Source organism: Bos indicus x Bos taurus, chromosome 7 (genome assembly GCF_003369695.1).
Source record: "Bos indicus x Bos taurus breed Angus x Brahman F1 hybrid chromosome 7, Bos_hybrid_MaternalHap_v2.0, whole genome shotgun sequence".
NCBI lineage: Eukaryota > Metazoa > Chordata > Mammalia > Artiodactyla > Bovidae > Bos > Bos indicus x Bos taurus.
The window spans coordinates 7921780-7945425 of NC_040082.1; the positions used below are offsets into that span (position 1 = coordinate 7921780).

The 23646-nt window shown below is 40.6% G+C and overlaps 1 long non-coding RNA gene across 1 annotated transcript in view; it reads right to left on the reverse strand.

The window, feature by feature from the left end:
- Positions 1-1708: 1708 nt before the first annotated feature.
- The window catches only part of LOC113894957, a 129343-nt gene continuing 107405 nt past the window's right edge, over positions 1709-23646 (reverse strand). Inside the window, exon 2 of the long non-coding RNA XR_003511715.1 lies at positions 1709-2057. This is a non-coding gene — a long non-coding RNA (uncharacterized LOC113894957). The remainder of the gene's footprint in view (positions 2058-23646) is intronic.

The window sequence follows — 23646 nt, forward strand, 5'->3', positions numbered from 1 at the left end:
TATACAGTCCAGGGAATTCTCCAGGCCACAATACTGGAGTGGGTAGCCTTTCCCTTTTCCAGGGGATCTTCCCAACTCAGGAATCAAACCCAGGGCTCCCGCATTGCAGGCAGATACTTTACCAGCCGAGCCACCAGGGAAGCCCAACAATACTGGAGTGGTTAGACTAACCCTTCTCCAGGGGATCTTCCCGACCCAGGAATCAAACTGGGGTCTCCTGCATTGCAGGCAGATTCTTTACCAACTGAGCTATCAGGGAAGCCCATGCAAACAATACATCTTTGCAATTCTACATCAAAACTAAAATGAACATGTGCTACTTCAGTGTTCTCAAAGCTATATGAAAACTGAAGAGAAAGCAAAATAATTTTATAGTCTAGCATCCTGTATCTGGCAAAAGTTTAGGCAGGTAATCAAAGAACTGACCCACCTGAGGTGGGAGGGAGGAGCACAGTTCTAAGAGTATAAAACCCAATCTGCACCCAAAAGGCCGAGAACCAGGAGCTGACTTCTCATGTCCGAGGGCAGGAGAGGACGGATGTCTCAGCTGAAAGACAGGAAGCGGACTCACCCTTCCTCTGCTTTTCTGTTCTCTTGGGGCCCTCAACAGATTAGATGATGCCTGCCCACCTTGGGGAAGGCCATCTGCTTAACTCAATGCTTTGATTCAAATACTAGTCTCTTCCAGAAACACATCCACACACATGCCCAGAAATAATATTTGGAGTCTGGCACCTCTAGTATTTAATTCCCTTCGTTGCCACATTGTGAGCAGTCACGTGCTCTAAAACAACCCAGGCAGAGTTTATTATTATCCTCATATTTAGCCCAGGTAACACTATTAATTTGGGCCTAAAAAAAAACGAGCATGAATTTTTAAAGGGCAACACGCTTTAGTGGGACAAGCACCAAAAGCCCTGTTCTCAAACTCTGATATGCAAATAAACCACAAATAGGGGATGCCTTAAACTGCAGGTTGTGATTCTGTGAGTCAGGAATGGACCGGAAATTCTGCACCCATGCCGTACACCGGTACCAAGTTCAAACTCTTGAGTAAGAAAAACCTAAACGATAACTAAATCAGAGTCCAAAATACAGTGTAGGCATACTTTTAATTTGCAACTTAATGCTTAAATTAAGTAATATACATACATAATTTATAGACTGTATAATTTGTTATATTATCCATAATAACACGTTATATTATTTCAGACCTCAGAATATATGTTGTTACATTCCCCTTGCCAACATGTAACAAAATTTCTGAAGCCCTTGTTTTCCATATTTATCTCTCGCCTCTGTCTGCTTATATTCTTTTTAATAGGTTCCAAATGAGAAATGTTCACTTCACAGATTTTAATTACCTGAAATCCTTTTTTCCTTATTGATCACCGAGAGCAAAGTAGCTTTTGCGTTAACCTTTCAAAATGTCCAATTTAATTTATGAATACAATATTTTTTCAGCTCAGTGTGTTTAGATGATGCATACTGTTTTATACTGCCGTTATAAAAAGATCGTTTTAATTACCCACAGAAATGTGCCCGGGATGGAGAATTGCGAGAATTCATGAAGAGAAGTGCCCAACCATTTGTTGGAAGAGCACCCGGCACCAACAAAGCAATTGTATCTGTGGTAGATAAAGCATTCTCTCAACTACTGGGGAAATTTGTTTTGACATCACATTAGGATTAAATCAGTTATGCAATATTCCATAATGGCTGCCTTTATTTTGTATTTTTGAAAACAAAAGCCTGATTTTCTGGATTCCTGCTAACATCTAAACATTGGCATAGAGCCTGGAGACATGTCAGGAAGAGGAAGGGGGCTGTTGGTGATGAGGTCATCCTGAGGCATCTGAATCCAGGGCTTCCATTATTCCCAATGTGGTAGCTATTCTGGGAAGCTTCAAGGTCACAAAACCAACACTGCTTGATTGCAGTCACTTCTCTGATGCCTTCAGCAAGTGTTTGCTCCTTTTTCACATTGTCTGGGCTTTGAAATTCACACAGCAACTTTCTCCCCCCAGCCCAATCAGAAGGCTTTCATGCAAGCTATTCTACAAAACACAAAATCAGGGGGAAAGGAAGCTAAATCAAACTCAAATAAAAAGCAGTGATAGAAGGCTTCAACAAAGTCCACACAGGGAATCAAACCTGCTTTCAAACAAAAATATTGACATAGCAATTTAAAATAAACACCAGCTTCATATGCTGAACACTTTATTATTGGCTCACAGGACTGCAAATGTAAGAAGCACATTCTTCTCTGAAACACTGCCAAAGGCAAGCCTCTTAAAACCCAAACAATGTGACATGTTCTTAAGGAGCTTGCCATCACGTCGATTGTTGCATTTGGTATAACATAACGGCTGCCTGTTCATTAAGCCCACATTTTGCAATTAAGGTACATATGTTTTGCTTCTCCAAATGTCTGAAAGCCAGGTGGAACAAGTCAATCGCTCTGGTGACATTGAGCATTTCTACAACAATGCGGAATTCTAGCTCAGTATTTTGCATAGTATTCCTATTATATAGAAAACGGAATTGCCAATATGCCCTTTTGTGTGAAGCTGTAAAAGCTAAGAAGATCTCAACAAATAATGGCTATGTTGCTGCTAAGGTAACATGAAGCAGATGTCTACAATTATCCTGTTTAAAAGTTTCATTGTAAGAGACCCCTCAGATAAAGCACCGATGCCTGTAATTGTACATTATCTGGCTTCATGCCTCTGTGAAGGTCTACCACAGCATGGACGACCCTCTGATTTGCGGCCTTTCCAAAGCACAGTGTATGCTAAAAATATTAAGAGTTTCTTGTTCTTTCATTACCTTTTAATCTTTAAGAAATGTGCCTATAGAAATAAACCCAGTGATCCTATCCTGACATTCAGTATTTCTTCACATTTTTTAAAAAGCAAAATAAAAATGACTTCACTATGACTTGGGACTTGTAATACCTAAAGAAAAGAGGCAGAAACAGAGTAAAGAAACTGACCTAAAGTTAAAACAGTAAGTTTCAGTTCATTGGAACCTTTAAATTGTGAGCACTCGGGCAACCGAAATGTGAGGTGTCAAGCAGCTAAACAAAGTACGGTTTTTACAAATAAATCCCAGCAAGGCTAGAGTTGTATGACCTCCCCCAATCCACCTTACGAGGTAGAGCACAGTAAAACTCTCATTGAGGTGTCAGGAAGAGCTAATTAGCTGAAAGCCTCATCCGGGGTGAAAGGGCAATGGGAAGAACACCAAGGATTGCTTCAAAATTGCTCTTACTCTGTGTCTACAGGAGAGGGGTTTGGGAAGATTGCATAAAGTGCAAAAGCTCTTTCTGATATTTCTGACAGTTAAAGTACCCTAAATTGGAATGCATTCCTATACAACAGAAAAAGGAAGAAAACAATTTTGAGGGCGTGTTGATGGTCATGAGATGGTTAGTCTTTGCTATAAAAGCCCATGCAATTTGGTGAAGTTTAAAAAAATAAAAATAAACCTCTGCAAATAATAGATAAGCATGATGCATGAAATCTTCCATGTTTAATCACTCACCACTCACCTTTACCCAGGCTCTCACCCCTAGCTCAGCACATCTTTCACTGTTTCTCTTTTCACGATTTCAGGAAAAGGTTTAGAGGTACCTGGTCACTTTTGATTTACTCTAGACCAAAGAAAGCAAGGACTGAGGTGAGGTGTGGACATCTGGGCAACCTATGATTTACCTTTCAGGACAGTTAGGTTGAAAGAGCACTGGAATAGGTGTCTGAGGATCCTTCAGTTACCAACAGGCGTGCTTCTTGGACAACTCAGTCTTCCTTTAATTTCATTTCCTCATATGTAAAATGAAGAGACATGTCTGTATCCAGTTTTGACTCACTACGGAGTTACAAAATTCCCACTTCTACATTTCCTTCAACGTTCTTAAATATGGGAATTCTCTTCTTTCCTCTTTCATGGTTCATCAAAATGACAAGAAGAAATTTAACAAGAAATTTAACCTACATCTCCCTCTGTACCCTTTATTCAGAAATTTTCACCTAAAAGCTTATAAGTGATATTCAATGAAAAAATAACTTTGGAGTTTCAATAAATCTAGAAAAACAGAAAGGAAAGGAATAGGACATCTGAAATTGCCAAAAATATCTCCGATCCCGGAAGGAGATCTCATAATGAGGTGTTCAAAAATGGTTTGGGGAGACATTGAAAGAGTTGAGAACATCCAAAGTTACTAAACTAAGATTCCAGAGGAATTCATATCAGAATCACATAGGTGAAGTCCTAATTAATGGTATAACCTCTTAACCTATATCTTAAATAAAAGAATACATAAAGATTTAAAAAACAAATATTGAGATCCTACTGGGTAGAAAGCACTGTCCAACTGCTCCAAGAAAAATAAACACAATGTGGACCCTGCCAGCGGGAGATGACTACTTTGTAAAAACAGCAAAAAATAAAAACGCACAACCTCCAGCCCTTGAATTACTTGCACAACACAGACACCCTGAGGCAACTAGTTAGAGTTTACAGTGAAGGAGGCAAAATAGACTCAGTTAACCAACTCAGCTTACCAAAGGGCAAAATCATAGTATGAGTAAAAAACCATCAACCCAGTCCAGACGAAACTCAGACAACGTGCTCAGGGTGTGAAGGCAAACCGCTGTTTGCTTAGTTTAACAGACGCTTCACTGAACCCGGTGTCTGACCGACACTAAGATTCATCTAGAAAGTGGTATCTGACTTATTTCACTGTATTTGTTCTAAGGCAATATGACCAAGACCAAACACGTGGGAAAACAAAAATAAAACCAAATGACCAGAATGAACACAGAAATCACATAAAATATAAGGCAAAATAAAAGTGAGGAAAGGAAAGTGAGAGAGCTGCGTTAGATATCTAAATGTCTTTTTCAGTTCTTAAGAAAAAATCCCTTTGAGTATTTCAAATATCAGGAATTAGAAAAAACTGGTTCAGATGATTCAAATACCACAAATAACTCCAGGATTATATATATATATATATATATATATATATATATATATACATGAAATAATGTATTTCAAAGTACATTTATCCAAAGTCCTATTTTAATTATTTCTATTCAAAAATTCTAAGAACTTAAGTGCCAAATTCACTGCCAAGTTTGAAGATGAGTAAGACACACTTAACAGTTACATGACAAACACGTGCTTACTTCCATAAATTGACATTTCTTTCTTGTGATCACTTGGGTTTTTGCACTAAAAATATTCCAAACATAATGGTGCTTTTCATCCAGTTACATAATTGTATCCTATTTTGATACTTTTCTTGAGAAACAGATGAAATTAGATCCATATACTGGACTGAACATTTCCAACTTATTTTATATGGCATGTTGCAGGTGGTGGGCAAAGAAGAACTGCTCTAAGAAATATAAACTGAAGCAGATCAGGTTTGTATTATAATTATGGTTCCATGTTTAAAGCTGAACTACCTCTAAATGTCTCTAGATATGCTTGCTCCCTTACATCTCACCCTTATATTTATCTTAACCAAGACTGCATAAATGAATTCTAGAAGTTTCTGTAGTAATTTAAAAAGGTTGCAATTGAAATGCTTTGTTTACTGGACACTAAAATAGTACCTCCTATGGGCTTATCAAGAAACAACACCAGTGGGTAAAACTGCAAGATTATTTTAAATTAAACTAAAACCTGATATAGATGAATTATGTTAACTGATGCTAACTCGAGTTTTCTATGGCAAAATTTAGCTACTACTTTTATATGCTGCTTGCACACACTTATCATGTAGCACACAATGTAAAAATATTTTGAGTAATATATAAAACCCAGAACCTTTAGAAGAAACTGTTATGAAAGATAATAAGATTTTCCAAAAGCATTCACTAAAACATATTTTTACTACCTTACATATAAAATCTTATCATTGCCTTTACTGCAAAGACACCATATAATATACTAGGCATTCCCAATCATTGAATTTTAGAACTCAAAAATATCTTAGAGACTATAAAGTCCAAGATAGCAAAGACACCACACAGGCAAGCTGCCATTCATCTTTCCTAAACCCAAGGCAGACAGCACCAATCAATCTCGGGTTTCGCTTCTGCTGCACCTAGGCGTGGCCGCCAATGCTTATCCACACAGCACTCGAGGCTGCCCTTACCAAACGATCACAGCTGGCATGGAAGACGGACTGTGTTTGCTAACTCAACTCCAGTCCAGAATCCTCAACATACAGAAAGGAAATGGAAGAAATTTTGCCCCATTTTGCTGTTCCATTAGTTCTGCAACAGAGCTAAGATTAAAACAGATTTCAAGCTTTTATAGTGATAGCTCGTTGCCTTGGAGAACTTTTTAATAGGAAGAGACAGGAGGTTTGAAAGTAGAATATTTTTAATTTAAAAATCTCATTGGCTTATTTTCACGGCACTGCAGCTGCTGATTTTCATATACATAATATGTTATTTTTTATGCTGTCTCTCTTTGTAAGCCAAAAACACTTCTTAAGAAAAGGCTATTAGTCTCCATTTAAAAAAAAAAAAATATATATATATATATATATATTGAAGAAGTTACAGTTTGTGACAGATTTTGTTCAAGAATTCATGAGGCCAGTCAGAGCTGGGAACAGTTCCTCCTAACTAGCGTATCTCAGGTTTGCTTTATGACTGAGCAAAAAATTCTGGGGTTGTCCAGCTTCACATGAGGATATCTTACCTGGCTACTCTGAGGCCTAACAAAGCTCATCATCCACCTTTACACTACATCCTCACTCAAACAGGGAGAATCCCCTTCCAAGGATTGTGATTTGGTGCCAAACGGGCGACACCTGGGTTCTAGCCCCATTCTCCTTCCACACATACATCCTTCTCTCCCTCCCCATGATGCCACCCAAACAGAACCCAAATTCAGTCCTTAGAACTTTAAAAACAAATAAGAAACACTCATCTCCCTTACCATCCAGCTATCTACCCATTCAGTAAATATTTACTCAGTACCTATTACGAGACAGACGCTGTTCTAGGTACTAGGACTCAGCAGTCAACAAAGAAAGAATCCTGACTCAGTGAACATACAGCGTGTCAGGCATTGATGAGGGCTGAGGGAAAAAAAAAAGTGGCGGGGAGCCCAGGGGTATCCAGAGTGATGGAGGAGGCTCCTTTATACAGGCTGGTCGGTATGGAAAACCCATTCAGCCACGTACAAGTCAGATATCCTTCATGAAAGCTGTTTCAAGGTCATCAGGTGAGCTCAAAGACAAACGGGAACAAAGGGCACACAGAGTGTAGAGAGCAGCTCTTTCTAGGGGTTTTGCCCTAAAGAAGAGCAAAAAATGGAGGGAAGGGATTTTTTGGAGTTTTATTATTGTAGTTATCTGTTTCTAAGAAAGCGAAAAATAACTTATGTGTTTGCTCATTGGAATTATTTGATAAAAAGCAAAAAAAAAAAAAATCATAAAGGAAGACAGAAAAAGATTTGCTAGAGCAATGTCCTTGATTAGACCAGAGGACAGGGTCTTAAGAGCAAATGGCAGGAGTGTGGTAGGGGAGGAGAAAGGGACAGCTGCCACAGAAAGAAATGCACGGCACCCACCAGTGATGGATGAAATGGAGGATTTAGTGCATAGACAGAAGGGTTGAATAATGTGAAGAGAGGAAAACAGAGAAATTCTCTCCAGATTACCTCTGTGAAATAATACTTCTTTTCTGCTGTGAGATAAGAAACAAAGTTATTGCTTAAAATGAGAAGAAAGAAGTGTTGAAGTTTTGAGGAGAAAGACTTCCTTTCTCTTCTATCTGCTGAACAATCTGAACCAACCACTCCCCTGCCCACGTTAATAGAAAAGCATGGGGAACTATTGACTCTTTGCTAATTATCCACACCACTGCCCCCTTACATAATCAAAGGTTGACAGTATGTTCCAGAGACACTGGCAAATGGTCGGCTTATTACTTTCACCTTGAAGACCGTTTTCAAAAGTCACTTAGCTCACAAATATGTTATATAGGCTCTCCCCCCATCCCCAACCATTTCCTAATCATAATCTCATCATTTCAGTGTTTTCTCTGACTTCACTCAGGATATAAGCAGCTTTCTAAAACAAAGATCTTCACAAATGCATTCACTGGGGAATCAAAAGAGTGGAAAATTACTCACTGTCCTTTAGTCCTTCCAGCCAATTTTCTTTAAACCTCATCTTTATCTCTTTAGTCCCTTAATCCTTACTTATTTTAAGTTGCAGTCTGATAACTATGCCACAGAACTTTAAAGACTGGAAATACCTAGAAAGTGTAAATTATACCATAACATAAAATCTGCTATACTGAAATGAGTTAAATATCATATTGAGACATAAATATAAAGCAGTTCACATCTGTGATTTTTTTTCTAACACACAAAGTAAGCATGTTTCTGTTTATCTGGGGAAGAGGAGTGAGAGAGAGCTAGCAGGATTGAGAGAGCTGTCCAGGGATGCTTCTGGAATCTTTAGACTCACCTTCTCCAACATGCAAAATATATGGCCTAAGTATTCTGACCAGTGTATCCCTGGGGCAGAAATCTGTTGTAGTAGCAAGTCACACTTTGTTTAGGGCAGGACAGTCCCCTTACAGGGAAGAATATAAAAATAATTCTGCTGACTTCATCTGCACACTGAGAGCTAGAGCTGGAAGATCTTAAGACAATCAGAGGGTTCTCCTTCCCTAGCCTTTCTTAGGAAGAGCCTAAAATACCTCTAATTTATTTGGCACTCATTACTGTGAATGACTCAACCCGATTTCCTAAAATCTGACTGACTACTACACAAAGGGTGGAAGAGAACATTCAGAGGATGGCAGATGCCCCAGGGCAGAGTCAGCAGGCTTTGTGACGTCTGGTAGCAGAATGTGAGGGAAATATAGAGATCCAGACTGAAAAAATCAAAAGCAAGCAGAAGGAAACAGAAAGAAAAGGGAAGCTACAAGAAGAGAAAATGAGAAAAGGGAAAAAGAGGAAAGTGGAATTTAAATAACAGGAAAAAAAAAGTAGCTTAGATCTCATGCCCTCACATTAAAAGGCAAAATGTCTAACTGATTCAATAATTAAATGCCAAAAAGCTTAGAAAAATTAATATATTTTTTAAATATCTCAGTGGGGCTGCTGCTGCTGCTGCTAAGTCACTTCAGTCCAGTCTGACTCTGTGCGACCCCATAGACGGCAGCCCACCAGACTCCCCCATCCCTGGGTTTCTCCAGGCAAGAACACTGGAGTGAGTTGCCATTTCCTTCTCCAATGCAGGAAAGTGAAAAGTGAAAGTGAAGTCGCTCAGTCATGTTCGACTCTTCACGACCCCATGGACTGCAGCCTACCAGGCTCCTCCATCCATGGGATTTTCTAGGCAAGAGTACTGGAGTGGGGTGCCATCGCCTTCTCCGCTCAATGGGGCATCACATCTTAAATGTAAAAGGATAAGAAATCACTCCAAAAGATGGACCAATTTACTTAAAGAAAATCCAAATTTTATAACATCAGGACACACCATAAACTAAAAGATGTTTTTTTTTCCCCTACATCCTTCTCCTCCTCCTTTCCTTTCCTGCAAATTCTGTCAAACTGACAGAGAAGGCCAAGCAAGGTAGTGTCAGAACACGGGTTCAAGAGTGCAGCTGAGCCAGTGAGAAGCCGGAGTGTCTGTGGGGAGAAGGGTTTGCTCTAGGAAGCGGGGAGGGAACACAAGCTGATAGAGAGCCCAGCAAAGCTGCCTGAGCTCAGGGGGAAGAGACAGCCGCACCCAGTAAGGCAGCAGTGCAGCACAAGAGGAGGATTAGGAAGCCGGCCAGAGGAATGGGAGGGGAGGAGGCAAGATGGGATGTAAGTTATGGAGAAAGGAAGAAAGTGAAGTCGCTCAGTCGTGTCCGACTCTTTGTGACCCCATGGACTGTAGCCCACCAGGCTCCTCCATCCATGGGATTTTCCAGGCAAGAATACTGGAGTGGGTTCCCATGTCCTTCTCCAGGGGATCTTCCCGACCCAGAGATTGAATCCAGGTCTCCCGGGTTGTAGGCAGACGCTTTACCGTCTGAGCCACCAGGGAAGTCCAAGCTATGGAGAGATCAACCAAGTAAGTCAATACGTGGAGGATAAAAGGAGCCAGGTTTGATACTCTGGAGAAAGCGCGAACGGATAAAGGGCAAAGCTCCAGTGGAATGAAACGACACAGCACTGGACTTAAACACCTCAGTGTGAACTTACTGATCCCATAATACACAGAAGCTTGGAGAAGTAAATGTAGCTATAATGGCAGGTGTGTATCATTCACCTGTCTGTCTGCTGAGAATGCACCACCAACACCCATAAGTACAGTACACCGAGCGCCCCGGTCTTGTTTTCTGGAGTGACTAAAAGATGCAAACTGAACCGAAAACATCTGCAGTGACTGTTGTTGCTGCTGCTGCTGCTAAGTCACTTCAGTCGTGCCCGACTCTTAGGGACCCCATGGACTGCAGCCTACCAGGCTCCTCTGCTCATGGGATTTTCCAGGCAAGAACACTGGAGTGGGTTGCCATTTCCTTCTCCAATGCATAAAAGTGAAAAGTGAAAGTGAAGTCACTCAGTCGTGTCCGACTCTTAGGGTTGTTAAAATGATAGACATTTTCCCATTCTTTGCTCTCTTTAACAAGTCTGTAATACTTTCATCATGACAAAGAAAACACATAAGAGAAAAAGGAGGGAGATGAAGGTTCTGTGGCCTTCATGGACCATGTCCCTTTCACGGGCCTCCTTGCTCTTGCCTTGCCTACAGTTGCAGCTAGAAAACAAACAAACAAACAACGAAGTCCTCTTTTCCAGCTTTCTCTGGAGCCTGTTAAGTCACTTCAGTCATGTCCGACTCTGTGTGACCCCATAGATGGCAGCCCACCAGGCTCCCCAGTCCCTGGGATTCTCCAGGCAAGAACACTGGAGTGGGTTGCCATTTCCTTCTCCAATGCATGAGAGTAAAAAGTGAAAGTGAAGTCGCTCAGTCATGTCTGACCCTCAGCAACCCCATGGACTGCAGCCTTCCAGGCTCCTCCGTCCATGGGATTTTCCAGGCAAGAGTACTGGAGTGGGGTGCCATTGCCTTCTCCATTCTCTGGAGCCAGCTGTGGACATATATCAGGGTTCAGGCCATAACAAAGAGGAGGAAGTCTCTAGAGAATGTGCCCGTGAATCAAACCTATCAGGAACTAGCCTGCTAGCTCTTTTGCTCTCTTGCTTCTTCCCACCTGGAAGACATGTGTTCTTCCAGTGGTTCAGCAGGCATCTCGAGACCCTAAATCCAGGTGCATGGGGACAAAGGCCTAGACAGCAAAGAGAATGGAGTGGGAAGAAGGAGAGCCCACCTCCCCGAGCTTCTGTGACAGCTCTGGACTCCTCACCCATCCATTTCTCATTTCATAAAACTGGGAAGACTCATGAGTGTCAACTGCGATCTACAGCAGAACGCATCCCTAATGATACATACATTTAAATAGAGAGGGAAGGAGAATAACAGAGAAAAGCACTTACACTGGGTACAAACAGAAGGCCTGGGCCAAGGCATCACGTGACCTTCATGGCTGGGCTCAGAATAGCAATTTTGATGTTCTCATTCCAGGATTGCAAACATACCACGTGCCTACCACCAAACACGGGACAGTTTTCTAAAACCTCTTCTTCCTTGGATTGAGAACTACTTGTCTCCTAAAATATGGCATTTAATTCAATTACATATGCCACTCATCTCTTACAAACACTAATTTTCTGATATCTCTTAAATGTAACTTTGTATCCTAAATTCTGTAATATTCCTGAGACTATGAAGTACATTAGCAGACTTCAAGGATCTTGCCTTTTTCATTGTTTCTTGAATTTTCCTGGTTTTAACTTCAATGATAGGGCACTTAAGACCAGGACAGGGCTGGGGAATATGGTACCTACAACCTTTAGTAATAGTGGAGCAAATACATAAGTAAACTTTCATCCTTTGGGGCACAACCCAAAGTGACCTCTTGCAAGCCAAACTGCAACAAAGTCTTATGCTTATGCATTAGCTAACAATGTGTATTCAACACAAGGTATAAGAGAAGATATTTGCAATATAGATACTTGATAAAGGGCTAGTACCCAGAATATACAATGAACTTCTACAAATCAATAAGAAAAACACAAAAACAGAAAACTCAGTAAAAAGGTGGACAAAAAAATGAATGTTTAACCAAAGAGAGTATCTAAAGGAAAAGAAAATATTTAAAATTATGAAAATATCATATTCAAGAGATACAATTAAAATTATAATCAAATATCTCTGCATAGTCATTAGAATGACTAAAATTAAAAAGATAGAAAAATTATGTCAAGAATCTGAAGCAACCAAAACTCTAATATACTGCTAGTGTGAATATAATTTGCAACACCACTTTGAAAAATTATATCTTTTAAAGCAAAACATATATAAAACTATGACCTGGCAACCTGGCTCTTAGTAAATGCGTACATATGTTCATGAAAAAAGTTTTATATCATATCGAAGCTCTTTGTAATAGTCAAAATCTGTAAATTGCCCAAATACCCATAAAGAGGAGAAAGTATAAACAAAATGTAGTATATTCACATAATGAACACAATACAAGAAGAATGAACAGACTACAAGTACTCACAGAGAACAGTGCTGACTCTTCCAAACTCAATGCTGAGTGAAAAAAGCAGGACTTTTGTGCTACCCTATGGTTCCATGTCGATGAAGTTCAGAAACAGGTGGAACTAATCTGTGCTGTTGGACGTCAGGAGGGCTTACTCTTGGTGGAAGGAGGCAGACGCTGGAAAACTGCACAGTGAGGCTTGAGGACTGATACTCTATTTCTTGGTATGCTATTAGTTGTTATCAGTGAAAATTTATCATCTCCATACTTATGTTCACTTTTTTTCTATGTATATTTCAATAAACAATTACCAAATTTTAAAAATGAAAATACACTTTCCATGCTTCTTTGTAAATTATCTATATTTAGTATTTTTTAATTTAGGATTTTTTTCTTCTGGGTGGGCTTCCCTGGTGGCTCAGATGGTAAAACAAAATCTGCCTGCAATGCAGGAAACTTGGGTTGAATCCCTGGGTGAGAAAGATCCCTGGAGAAGGGAATGACAACCCACTCTGGTATTCTGGCCGAGAGAATTCCATGGACAGAGGAGCCTGGAGGGCTACAGTCCAAGGGGTAGAAAGGAATTGGATACGACTGAATGACTAACACTTGCACTTTCTTCTGGCTAGTCAGAAAATGTTGATATTACAGAGAGGACAGGTTTATATATTGGCCTCTGTACCACTTAGAAACAACCACATATTCCAAGATATCTGTTCTTCATTTTGAAGAACATGGAAAGAAGTTCCCATTCTTTGCTGTGAGATCAAAAGCACACATTCAACTCTCTTTAGCTTTATTTTCAGATACAGTTACAGGTAATAATCTATCCATATCAAATATTTACTATTTACCATTGTCTCATTCCCCCAAATCTCTACTTATTTCCATTATCTAGAGGCTAAGACCTAATGAATACTCAATATTTAACAAAATAATAAAAAGTTGGCATGCAAGTTGATGTTCAGCATTGATGGCTACTCTGTATAATGATCCCTTACTCATCACAGAAGTTTCTGGTGGCCACTCTCCTTGGGGATCTGGCATACCACAAACTCCAGACAATTTTCTGCAACAAACAGAAAGTACAAACCATGCCCTATGGGGAATTACATGCTCAGATGTCAGCAGTTAGGATGACAGTTTAAAAAACTAAGATGAACACAGCTTGGTATGTTACTCTCTAGTCTACCCACACATTCTGCACACCCCCAAACCTTCACCTCACCACCACCACCACCACACACACACACACCAAATATATTGATTTTATGTTAAAAAAAAAAAATGTGACTCAGCAGATAAAAGATGGAATAGCCTACTTACAAAGTGTGCACTTTCGGGTCAGACAAATCTGAGATCACCTACTGGTTCTACCTTTCTCAGAATATAAGTTTTTCGACTTCAGCAATTTTTGTCTTCTAATTCACTGCTCTATTGTCAGCATCTAGGCTAGACTGTGGCATATGCCTGGCACTTAAAGATTACTGGCTGAGTGAATATGTTAGATTGGCGGCATCCAAAACTGGGCACAGAGCGTTTGATATCCCCAAACCAGTGATGCTGAAGTTGCTACGCAATTCAGACTTCTTATGAAGAGAGAACATGTGAAAAAATATAGCTGTGTCACCAACAAAGTAGAATCCAAACACTGACCACAAACTTCTATACACTGTACAACTATTTGATTAAAAAACGAAGAAATATGCAATAAATTACACGATCTGGTTTTCAGAATAACCATTCCAAATTTACTAAAACTGGAAACAAAAAAAATTACATTTTTTTTTAACAAGAAACCTCAATTGGAGCAAAAAACAAAGTGAAACTAATTAAAATATTTATCGAGTAATGAATATGCAGAGAGGTGACAAGAGTGTTGGGCTTGGAGTCAGATGGACCTAAATTTTAATCCTACACAACCTAGACAGCATATTAAAAAGAAGAGACATTACTTTGCTGACAAAGGTCCATCTAGTCAAAGCCATAGTTTTTCCAGTAGTCATATATGGATGTGAGAGTTGGACTATAAAGAAAGCTGAGTGCCAAAGAATTGATGCTTTTGAATTGTGGTCTTGGAGAAGACTCTTGAGAGTCCCTTGGACAGCAAGGAGATACAACCAGTCCATCCCAAAGGAAATCAGTCCTGAATATTCATTGGAAGGACAGATGCTAAAGCTGAAACTCCAATACTTTGGTCACCTGATGCAAAGGACTGACTCATTTGAAAAGACCCGGCTGTTGGGAAAGACTGAAGGTGGGAGGAGAAGGGGATGACAGAGGATGAGATGGCTGGAAGGCATCACCAATTAAATGGACATGAGTTTGAGTAAACTCTGGGAGTTGGTGATGGACAGGGAGGCCTGGCGTGCTGCAGTCCATGGGGTCGCAAAGAGTCGCACGTGACTGAGCAACTAAACTGAACTGAAATTTTAATCCAGCTCTGGCGTTTATTAATAGTATCAGTGACTGTGGAAAAGTTTTACCTGCAAAAAGAAGATAATTATATACCTCATATGGTTTTTATGAGGAATAAAAGAGATAATGCATTAAAGTTCTAGTACACAGGCTGGCAAAAGATAGACAAATTCTCAATAAATGTTAGATCTTATTATTAGAGTGACTTCTTGACAAATATTATGATAGATATTTCACACTTTAATTTTTTTAAATATTTTTAGAGAAGATTCAGCAGCACCCATACTTCTTGGAGTTTCTGAACCTGCTGATAGAAAAAATATCAGAAACTTATTTCACTCATGGGGTCAAACTTGCATATGAGATCATCACCCAAACTTCCTCTATTATGTTGAGCAAAATCATTTTCCCAAAGTGATCCACCTTTAATCCAGCCATAAAGAGTTGCAGTTCCCAATTTTAATTGACAAATCTAATTACTGTGATGAGTTTATTTATAGTCACTATTCAATATCTATTGATAGTTTCTTGACCTTGAAGAATATCATCTAATTAACATGGCAGTATGTGTTAATGGATTTTTAAATTACTTCACACTGGATAAAAGGTAAAATGAAAAAGGGAAATTCATTTTCAGAAAGAAGAATCACAATTGATGAAAACAAGCCTTACACATGGCACTAAATATGGAACATGAAGGATTTCCATGGTATGCATTTGATATTATGGTGTATGGGGGCAAGTTATTTTACAGAAGGGGTGGTACCTGTTTTGGAAGTTCCGTCAGAAACATTGTTAATCAACTCTGCCTCAATATAAAAGACTTTTTTTTTTTTTAATTTAGCTCAGAAAAAAAAGACTAAATGAAGTGGTAAGATTGGGGACCTAATTAATTATGAATGATGTCTCTGAAGAAAGTGGAGGATCCCAGGGATGAATGTCCACGGAGGGAGACCAAGTGAAGATACAGTAAAAAGACAACCAGGGAGAAAGACTTCAGAAGAAACCAAACCAGCCAACACCGTGAACCCCAGAACTAGGAGAAAATAAATTTCTGACTGTAAAAAACCCATTCTGTGGTATTTTGTTATGACAACCCTAGCAGTCTAACACAGGGAGTTGTGTACCAGCAACTGGTATAGTAGCTGGCACAGAGTAAGTGCTCAACTTAGAAAGAAAGAAGGGATAGATGAAGTAAAGGAGCAGGATAAAAGGAAGGGGTTTCTTACAGATGGAAGTCCGCATCCACAGGACCCAAATTCAGGACGGAGAAGCCTGGAAGGCTGCAGTCCATGGGGTCGCCAAGAGTCGGACACGACTGAGTGACTTCACTTTCATTTTTCACTCTCATGCATTGGAGAAGGAAATGGCAACCCACTCCAGTGTTCTTGCCTGGAGAATCCCAGGGACGGGGAGCCTGGTGGGCTGCCATCTATGGGGTCGCACAGAGTCGGACACAACTGAAGTGATTTAGTAGTATTAGTAGGCCTTTTCCACTGCAGCAAATGCTGTGACACCTTTCAAAACCTGGAAGGCACTTGGTTCGCATGTGCCCTGCTTAAACTTTCAACCTTTTATGTTTTTTTACCATCTGGCCCCTGCAGGACACTAATGTCACCCTTCATGGGGCCCAAATCGACAAGACTGAAATCAGTAGTTATTTTTAAAGAGAGAAAAGTAAACTAACACCTGTTAAATTCCTATTTTGTTTCTAGCAGTTTATTAAGAAATACTTTCTGTATTGAAAAGAAGTGGGTTAGCTAGGCTACACCTTAAGAATTTGCACAGCAACCACAGACTATTCTGCTCTGATATCTAATCTTTTTAAAACAAGGGGATTTCCTGGTGCCTCGGGGGTAAAGAATCAGCCTGCCAATGCAGGCGTCATGGGTTTGACCCTGATCCGGAAAGATCCCACGTGCCTGCAGAGCAACCACGCTCAGGTGCCACAACCACTGAGCCTGCGCTCTAGAGCCCAGGAGTCGCAACCACCGAAGTGTGCATGCCCTGGAGCCCGTGTTCCAAAACAAGAGAAGCCACCACCGTGAGAAGCCCACACACAGCAACGAAGAGCAGCCCCGCTGACCACAACCAGAGAACGCCTGTGCGCAGCATGAAGACCCAGCACAGCCAAAAATGAAACTACGAAGAAAAACAGAGATGAGAAGGTGTGAGGGGGAGATCTTTTAAGACTCTTTTTATTTGGAAATGACATTTTCTTTCACGACAGAAAATATAAGAAAGGAAACTGTACCTCTGGAATTTGGGAAATACTTGTTTTCTCGGCATAAGACAAATGGGAATGAACTACTGCAGTGAGAACTATCGCTAGTACAGTGAAGTGTAGCAAAGTTGTTGCAGGAAGGCGGACCCCGTCCAGGGCCGCACACTGGGCTCTTGTCTAACACTCGGAAATGAATTGTCCAAGAAGACACGTGCACTGACAAAGCAAGAGGTTTTATTGGGAAAGGACGCCCGGGTGGAGAGCAGGAGCATGAAGGAAGCCAGGAGAACCATTCTGCCACGTGGCTTACAGTCTCAGGTTTTATGTTGGCGGGATTAGTTTCCGGGTTGTCTTTGGCCAATCATTCTGACTGACGGGATTAGTTTCCGGGTTGTCTTCAGCCAGTCATTCTGACTCAGGGTCCTTCCTGATGGTGCCTGCCTTGTTCAGCCAAGATGGACGCCAGAGAGAAGGATTCTGGGAGGTAGTTGGACACGTGGTGTCTCCTTTTGACCTTTCCTGAAAGCTTCTGGTTGGTGGTGGCCTATTAGTTCTGTGTTCCTTACCAGGACCTCCTGTCGTAAAACAGCTCATGCAAATGGTTACTATGGTGCCTGGCCAGGGTGGGTGGTTCCAGGCAGTGTGCTACCCCTAACAAAGAGATGTTCAGTGAGGCTCATTGTATACGAAGATGTTTCAGTCAAATGCACTCAAGCACAGTTTTAGAATGGTTCTTTATTATTTGAAAAGAAGCTAGCTAAAAACCTATTTAAAATCATGTCTTCCAATACTTTACTTTTCTCCATCAGCAACAAGGGTTGAAGGAGGCAGTGTAACTAGAGGAGATGACAGAAGACCTTCCCAGGAAATCTGGAGAGCCAGATCTTGACCAGTTGACAATCACATGGACATGGTCATCTCTCAGGTCTATCTGTAAGGTATTCACAGTTCATGGCTTAGTCCCTATTGATTCTGTGACCCTGTGGATTCCAGAAGTGCCTGCTTGAAGGAAAATCTCTCTCCTTTTCTGTTACCTGAATCTTTTGATACAATTATGGCCTACTAATTGATTTATTTCGGCAGTTTTATCAATATCATGTCTGATCCCATCATTTAAAGCCATTGAACAATTTGAAGGGAAAAACAGTATATATACATATGTATGTATGTGTATGTATATGTATGTATGTATGCATATTTGTATTGTGTGGGTATATCTGAGTATATGTGTGTGCATGTGACTGTGTGTCTTAGAGACACGGGGAAAAGAGTAAAAGACGACTAGTACTTCCATTAAAACATTCTCAGATTTGTTTATGCAACTCATTCATTTCAACCTCAGAAGCTACCAAACCCATCACAAATTACTCTAGTCAAAAAGTGAGTAATGCTTGTTTGGCTACTGAATCTACTGTTACACAAATTAACTTTTTTCTACTTAACCTCCCTAATTCCCTAACATACTTTGATCTACCTACAAAAACCCTAAATATTAAGACCCAAGTAAAACCCTTTTTAAAATTTTTTATCAGACTGAGCCCTGTGTTATAGCCTACATAACGTATAATCTCAAGTATACAAACTTGGCAGGTAATGTGAGTGAATAGTGTCAATACTTGGTATCTGTGTATGTTTCTCGTCTTCCTCACACCTAATACAGTCATGAATATGAGAAATAATCTTCCTCCTCTTTCACAAGGGAAAAAACCTCTAGAAGCAGGAGGGTATATGGCAGCTGGCACACAACATTCAAGTGGGAGATAAAGGCAGTGGTGGGGACTACGGCAAATTGAAGAATGATGCACTTCCAAAGTGAACTGGAGCTACTCAGCTGCAGACACTGCTCTCTCATAAAATCGTGGGTAGAGGATCTACAGCTCTTCCAGATTCTCAAGAGAAGAGAAACTCTGCATATTTATGTAAAATATCTGTTTTTAAATACTGGCAATTAATTAAAATCTCTTTTAAATACACCAAAACTTTTCTAAACAACATGCAGGCAAAAGAGTATGGTCCAAACATCTAAGGGCCAAGTTTAGCCCAAGCCATCATTTGCCACCTCTGAAATAGACATTCCTAATACATACAGCTTTAGGGCATCTCTTCAGTTCAGTTCAGTTCAGTCGCTCAGTCGTGTCCGACTCTTTGCGACCCCATGAATTGCAGCACGCCAGGCCTCCCTGTCCATCACCAACTCCTGGAGTTCACTCAAACTCACGTCCATCGAGTCGGTGATGCCATCCAGCCATCTCATCCTCTGTCGTCCCCTTCTCCTCCTGCCCCCAATCCCTCCCAGCATCAGAGTCTTTTCCTTATTACTATCTAAGACAGTCGGACTGTGTAGCGTACATACTCCGATGCATAGCTGTCTGGGTTTAAATTCTGTTCCTCCAGTAACTTGTGGGATAATTTGGTCAAATGACCTAACCTCTCTGTGCCTCAGTTGCCTTCTTTGTAAAATGCGGATAATAACAGGATTTTTATAAAGATTAAATGAAGTCCTATCAGTACAGAAATTCAGTTCAGTTCAGTCACTCAGTCATGTCTGACTCTTTGCAACCCCGTGGACTACAGATTTTCATAAGCAAAAGCAAAACTGTAGTGCCTTATATACAAATGTAAAATATTTCAGGTTTCATTATGTATCACGTTGTTTAAGACTGCCTGCTTTTGAGCCTAAAGATCAATTACTACTTTGTGGTTTAAAATTCAAACAACACTATAATGGACAGCAGGGAGATGAATCCTATCAATCCTAAAGGAAATCAACCCCCTATGTTCATTGGAAGGACTGATGATGAAGCTGAAGGTCTAATACTTTGGCCACCTGATGCGAAGAGCCAACTCTTTGGAAAAGACCCTGATGCTGGGAAAGACTGAGGACAGGAAGAGAAGGGGGAGATAGAGGATGCACAGAAATTAGAATAGTTTAAATCACAGGGTAATTATTCACTATAAGATGGCTGTTATTAAATTTCATATTGAATTATAACTTATGGTATTTCTTTGATTACTTCTCCCTCACTAAACTGTAAATGTCTTGAAAGTATCATTTTATATAATGTGACACTTAACATAGCTTCTTTTTCTAGAAAGACCTTAGTATATTCTTTAAGCCCCGAATGTAGTAGAAATATTAAAAAGACATTTTAAGAGACTGAGTGGAAATAAGGTCATGACACCTGTCCTTGCCTCTGTCCTATATATTTAAATCTACTGTAAGGCCAGCACATTGCACTGGTTCATGTCAATTTGTTCTATGATCAGTTATAATGAATGTTTTCCAAGTCGCAGACATATAATTTCCTCTTTGATATATTCTATCCAGTCTGCAGTACAACAGACAGGAGCTATTTCATGTCCTTTTCTTTTCTCCTTTTGAAAAGACTAGGAGAGAGTTAGGGTTAGATAGAACAGTAGGTACATGTAGGGCAGACTTGTGTGACTAGAGCCCCTGGGTCTTTCTCACCTGCCTTTACTTAAATTGACAGAGGTTACATCACAAAACCCTGACAGGGGGCTTGTAAAAATGGAGCCATTATTATCCTCATTCTTTTCTTCCACTATAATCCTTGTTCTCTTTGAAAATAAAGAGTAGGTTCTAGAAAGGGAGTGTTACAAAACGGAACCCCCATATTTCGCAGCATGAAATTCAGAATTCTGAGACCGGCAACACAAATAGAGCTTTACACTACAGACCTACGATAATGACTGTACCTCAGAACTCTGGGAGACAGGCGCTAACACACAAAGTTAAAGGCATGTCCCGGTCCAATCTAAACTTCTCTCCTCCCCAGATGATATTTTAAAACGTTGAATACAACCATCACAAATCATGTGTCACTAAGCAATCAAAAACCTTCTCCTAAGACTTAGTGGATTGAAAGTAATACAATGGAATGGGGCCAGAGAAAGAGAAAATACGAGAGGGCTTAAAATATAGTGACATCAATACTAAGGTTTTTTCAGAGGAAACTTTTATTGTTAAAACAATAGTCATGAGCCTTGGGCCACCTTGCTGTATTAGTGCTCATAGGCTACACGTGGGTTTATGTGGAAAGGGAGGGTAGAGAGAGAATCTGGAAAAGATAGGGTTTTGGAAGAAGCCAAATGAATCAGGAAAGCTTAATAAAGAATTACATAAACTATGTAGATAAACATCTCTTGAAAATTTGGCTTAAACAAAGGTGAAATCTGAAGACAATTAACCAAATCAGAATTTACAGTACCCAGTAGTTTCTTCAAATAAATATTCACTGACTGTTCAGTCGGTTCCAGGCACTGGACTTGATTTTGGAGACAACAATGCAAATGAGACATGGTATCTGCCCTTGAAGAGCCACTGATTCCAATGTTTGTTTGTACCTGTGTGTTGGGAGTAAGCTTACCCCAAAACGGAGGCAGGGTGGGAGGGAGGGAGACAAGCAGGGAGGGAGGGATGAAGAAAGGGTGACAAAGAGAGAGCGCGTAATAAAGAAGAATGGAAAGGCCAAGTCAAAGGAGACATCGCTCAGTTAGGAAACAGAGGAGCAGAGGGCAGAAAGGCTTTATGTGACTTAACTTCGCTCTAACTGACCGGGTGTCGCTAGACAGGCGGTAACCGAAGGGTATCACTTCACAAATTAATCTCTTGAAATGCTTATTTTGCTTCTTTTCATAAGCTCCAAGCCCATGCCTGTTAACTTATGGGAAAACAACTCACTCAACGCTCTTGCATACTGCCAGGTACATAACAGCAACCATATCCTTAATATCTTAAAAAATCACCCTTAGTTTGTAAGGAAACGGTAGACAATACTTTGAAAAATATATCCCAAAGTCATACTCTCCAGCTCTCTGATAAACTCTATAGACCCCAAACACAGAAAACAGAAGTCACAGAAGAAAACAGGCTGGAGACTGGAGCCTAAAGAAAAGAAACTAACCCTAGATGATTTAAATTGAAAGAGATTTATTGAAAGGATATTAGATTGATATCAGACTCATTAGAAAAGTCGGGGCGGGGGGGAAGCAGAGGTGTGGACACACAGCCAAGAATAATCCCCAAAATTAGCCTAATGACCTGATGAACTGGAACACCACGGCTGCCATCTCACGGCGCCGACCTCTGCAGCTCGCTCTATCGGCACTGCTGCTCTGTAACCGGGACACAGGCACGGGCAGAACTGTTCTGTTGACCAGTGAGATTCAACCCGGCAATGCAACTTCCACTGCCAATGAGAGAACTCCCCAAAGTGCCTACTGTTCTGGGCTGGGCACATCTCACTTCATGGCACCTAGATCACGTATCCTCGTCCTAGCTGCAAGAGGGGAGGGGCTCGGGAAGTAATATTTTCACTAATGGGGGGAGGATACGCCCCTGCAGAGACTCATAATGAAAAAGCAACTCCCATATTTGGGAATACGGTTCAAATGCTGGCCAACCAAGAGGAACAGGAAGCTAAAAGGTACTTTTCTGTAGCAGAAAGAGCAAAGATTCAATGTTAGCCAAACTTGAATAACCCCTCTGCCTTTTATTAGGTATGTGACAACTTCTCTGAGACTCATTTCCTCATTAGTAAAACCAGGAAAACACTGTCTACATTTCTTATTTGTGGGAAGGAAAACACACACACACACTTTGGAATGGATGGTTGTTCACTCAGCTGTGTCTGACTCTTTGTGACCCCATGAACGGCAGCACACCATGATTTCCTGTCCTTCACTATCTCCCAGAGATTGCTGAAATTCATGTCCATTGACCTGGTGATGCTATCCCACCATCTCATCTTCTGTCGTCCCCTGCATCTCCCACCCTCAATCTTTCCCAGCATCAGGGTCGTTTCTAACGAGTCAGCTATTCACATCAGGTGGACAAAGTATTGGAGTTTCACCTTCAGCATCAGTCCTTCCAATGACTATTCAGGACTGAGTTCCTTTAGGATTGACTGGTTGGATCTCCTTTCAGTCCAAGGCACTCTCAAGACTCTTCTCAGCATCATAGTTTGAAAACATCAATTCTTCAGTGCTCAGCCTTCTTTATGGTACAACTTGCACATCCGTACATGACTCCTGGAAAAACAGTAGCCTTGACTAGATTGACCTTTGTCAGCAGTGATGCCTCTGCTTTTTAGTACACTGTCTAGGTCGGTCATAGCTTTTCTTCCAAGGAGCAAGCGTCTTTTAATTTCATGGCTGCAGTCACCATCTGCAGTGATTTTGGAGCCTGAGAAAATAAAGCCAGCTTTTTCACCCTCCTCTTTGACCTTCATCAAGAGGCTCTTGAGTTCCTCTTCGCTTTCTGCCATTAGGATGATGTCATGTGTGTATATGAGGTTGTTGGTATTTCTCCCAGCAATCTTGCTTAGCCAAGGCCTTTTCTCT